The following is a 5,293-nucleotide window of genomic DNA, read 5'->3' as shown; positions in this document are numbered from 1 at the left end:
TATCATTAATATAATAATAATGATGCTGATAAGAATGATGAGAATAACGATAGTGAAAATAATAATAAAAAATAATTATAATTATTACTATTATTATTATTATTATTATTATTGTTGTTGTTGATGTTATTATTCCTACTATTATCATAGCTATTATTTTTTTATTATTATTATGTTATTAATACATATAATAATAACAATAGTCATTATTATTATTATCATTATTATCATTAATATTATAATATTATTCTTATCATTATCATTGTTATTATCATTATCTTTATTATCATTATTACTATTATTATCATTATTATTATTATTATTATTACTATTATCATTATTATTATTATCATTATTATTATTATTATTAAATATTATTATTATTATTATTATTATTATTATTATTATTATTATTACTATCATCATTATTGTTATTAGTAGTAGTAGTATCATTATTATTATTATTGTTATTATTATCATTATTATCATTATCTTTATTACAATTATTATCATTATCATTATCCTCGTTATATTCAACATTATCAATATTACTTTTATTATCAATGTTATTGTTATTGTTATTATTATTATTATTATTATTATTATTATCATTATTATTATTATTATTATTACTATTATTATTATTATTATTATTATTATTATTATCAATATTATTATCATTATTATTATCATCACTGTTGTTATTATGATTATTACTACTACTACTACTACTATCATTATTACTATTATCATTTTCATTCCTATTATTTTTTTCTATCATCATTATCATTATTTGTATTTATATTATTACAATAGTATTAATATTATTACATTCATTATTATCATTATCTCTTTTATTGTTACTATTATTATTATCTATGTTATTATTAATATTATTATTATCATTGTTATTATTATGATTATCATAATAATAATAATAATAATAATAATAATAATAATTATTATTATTATTATAATTATTATATTCATTACTTTTATCATCATTACTATAATTATTATTGTCATTATTATCATTATCGTTATCATCATTCATATTATCATCATCAGCATCCTCATCGTCATCATCGTCATCATCGTTATTATTATTATTATTATTATTATTATTATTATTATTGTTGTTTTGTTTTTGTTGTTGTTGTTGTTATTATTATGTGTTAGTATTATTATCATTATTATTATTCATGCTGTTTATTATTATCTTTATCATAATTATCGTTACTATTGTTATTATCCTTATTTTTTTATTATTATTGTTATCATTATTATTATTATTATTATCATTATCATTATTATTATGTGTTAGTATTGCTATCATCATTACCTTTATTTCATAATTATTGTTATAATTGTTATTATTATAATTATTATTATTACTAATGATAATTATTATTATCATTATTATTATGATCATTATTACTAATATTACTTTTATTATAATTATTATCTTTATTACAATTTTGTTTATCATTATTACTATTATAATGATAGGTTTTCTATATTATTTCTATCAGTATCATTATCATTAGTATTATTATTCTCTTGTAATCTTCATTCTAATGTTTTTATTATCATTATTATTACTATCAGTATTATTTCATATTTTTTATTATTTGTGGTAGCAGTAGTAGTAGTATCATTATCATTATCATTGTTATTATTGTTGTTGTTATGATCATTAATTTTATAATTTCTAATGTCATTATTATTATCATTTATGTTATAATCATTACCATTATCATTATCATTATCATTATCATTATCATTATCAATACTTTTATTGTTATTATTATTATTATTATTATTATTATTATTATTATTATTATTATTATCATTTTCATTATTTTTATTAGTATTCTTAGTATTAATATCAGCATTAGTATTAGTATTAGTATTATTGTTTTTATTATCATTTTATTATTTTAATTGGCATTGCTTTAATCATTATTACTATTATTATCATTACAATTATTATTTTAGTTGATAATGATAATAGTAATAATAATAATAATAATAATAATAATAATAATAATAACAAATAATAACAATAATAATAATAATAATAGTAATAATAATAATAATAATAATAATAATGATAATGATAATAGTAATAATAATAATGATAATAATAATAATAGGTATATAACAATCCTCCCTGACCTGGCCTCGAACCTAGGTCACTCCGGTTATGAGACCGGAGGGCCAGTACTAAACCAACCATACCACACGACCCACTAAAAGGAGTGTGCAACTAGGAGCTAAGTAGCTTCCATAGACATTACCTATCTACTCATACATGAGTAATGATAGCGAGGTTTTACACACACTCCCCGTGGGCACTCGGTGGAAATTGATTTAGAAATTCGAAACCGAAGTCAGATACTGAGGTATATATATGAAAGATGGAATAATGCAATACCGCATTGATATAGGTGTATAACAATCCTCCCTGACCTGGCCTCGAACCTAGGTCACTCCGGGTATGAGACATATATATGCCTCAGTATCTGACTTCGGTTTCGAATTTCTAAATCAATTTCCACCGAGTGCCCACGGGGAGTGTGTGTAAAACCTCGCTATCATTACTCATTGATGAGTAGATAGGTAATGTCTATGGAAGCTAGTTAGCTCCTAGTTGCACACTCCTTTTAGTGGGTCGTGTGGTATGGTTGGTTTAGTACTGGCCCTCCGGTCTCATAGCCGGAGTGACCTAGGTTCGAGGCCAGGTCAGGGAGGATTGTTATACACCTATTTCAATGCGGTATTGCATTATTCCATCTTTCATATATATACCTCAGTATCTGACTTCGGTTTCGAATTTCTAAATCAATTTCCACCGAGTGCCCACGGGGAGTGTGTGTAAAACCTCGCTATCATTACTCATGTATGAGTAGATAGGTAATGTCTATGGAAGCTAGTTAGCTCCTAGTTGCACACTCCTTTTAGTGGGTCGTGTGGTATGGTTGGTTTAGTACTGGCCTTCCGGTCTCATAGCCGGAGTGACCTAGGTTCGAGGCCAGGTCAGGGAGGATTGTTATACACCTATATCAATGCGGTATTGCATTATTCCATCTTTCATAATAATAATAATAATATTGATAAAAATGATAATGATAGTAATAGTAATAATGATAATAATAATAATAACAATGATGATAATAAAAATGATAATATTAATAATGATAATAAAAAAGAATAATAAGGAAATAATAATTATAATAATAAACATGATAATAGGAATAACAATGATAATAATAAAAAACATAATAGAAATAAAAATTATAAAAAAAATCATTATATTGTTACAATTGTTATTCTTATCGATGATATGAATAATAACAATGAAATATTGATAATAACAATAATTACAATAATTTTAATATTAATCATCATTGCCATCATAACAGTAATAAGAATAATAACAATCATAAGGATGATAATTATATAATCATAAGGATAATAATAATAGTAATATTAATAATAATAATAATGATAATAATAATAATAATGATAATAATAATAATATAAAATTAATAATAATAACAATGATGATAATAATAATGATAATAATAATGATAATGATAGTGATGATAATAATGATAACAATAATAATAATAACAATAATAATAATAATAGTAATAATGATAATAAAATTCTTAATTGTAATATTACTGATGATAATAACAATAGTATCAGCGAAGAAAATGATAATAACTATAAAGGTAAGAAAAATACAATTATAAAGATAATGATAAAAATAATCTCCATGATAAAAAGATAATATAAATAGTTATAGTAAAAAAAAAACATCAATAACAATAATAATGATGAGGTTAATAACGATAAATATAATATAATGAGGAGTAATAATGGTTATAGCAATACAAATACTATTACTACTGTTACTATAGATAACAATAACGATGCAAATAATATAAACAGTAATAGTAATCGTAATAATAACGACAATGATAATAATATTAACAAAAAAATATGATGAGGATAATAATGATCATATTAGTAAAGATAACAACAATGATGATGATAGCAATAATGATAATAGAAATTGTTATTGTTTTCATTTTTCTTCAAATAAAAGTAATGATAATTATAATGATTATACCAAAAAAAAATATCAGTAATGGTAAACGTTGTAGCAATAATGGTAATGAAAATAATACAAAAGTTTATTGTGATCATGAAGAGAAAATTTATAATATAAAACGAAGATAAAAGAAAATAATAATAACAAAGTTGATAACAATAATAATAATAAAATGATAATATTATAAATAGTAATAATGAAAATATTATAAAATTATGAAGGTATTAATGAAGGCTAATTCTATATTATTATTAACAATAATAATAACGATGATAACAACAATATATATGATGATAATGAGAATGATGTTGATAGTAATGATAATAAAAAAGTAAAAACTAATAATAACAGTAATAATGAAAATAAGAGAAATGGTAATAATTATAACAATGGTAATAACAGTAACAACAATAGTAGTAATAGTAGTAGTAATAATGATAATAATAATAATAATAATAATAATAATAATAATAATAATAATAATAATAATAACAATAATAATAATAATAACTGCTACTAACAATAATAACAATATTAATGAAAATAATAATGAAAATCATAATCATAACAAAAAAAAATGATAATGATGATGATAATCACAAAAATAATAACAATAATAATAATAATGATGATTCTGATGACGATAATAATAGTAGTGATAGATATCGTTAAATGTTATTGTTATTGTTGATATTACCATCATTCTTATCATTCGATCTTTGTTGTTATTACTGTTATTATCATTGTTATTTTAGTCATAATTTTTATCATTATTATTGTTATATTTCTTATTATGATCATTATCATTAATATAATAATAATGATGCTGATAAGAATGATGAGAATAACGATAGTGAAAATAATAATAAAAAATAATTATAATTATTACTATTATTATTATTATTATTATTATTGTTGTTGTTGATGTTATTATTCCTACTATTATCATAGCTATTATTTTTTTATTATTATTATGTTATTAATACATATAATAATAACAATAGTCATTATTATTATTATCATTATTATCATTAATATTATAATATTATTCTTATCATTATCATTGTTATTATCATTATCTTTATTATCATTATTACTATTATTATCATTATTATTATTATTATTATTATTACTATTATCATTATTATTATTATCATTATTATTATTATT

This window comes from Penaeus chinensis, chromosome 36, assembly GCF_019202785.1.
Source record: "Penaeus chinensis breed Huanghai No. 1 chromosome 36, ASM1920278v2, whole genome shotgun sequence".
Classification (NCBI taxonomy): domain Eukaryota; kingdom Metazoa; phylum Arthropoda; class Malacostraca; order Decapoda; family Penaeidae; genus Penaeus; species Penaeus chinensis.
This window is presented reverse-complemented; position numbering follows the sequence as displayed.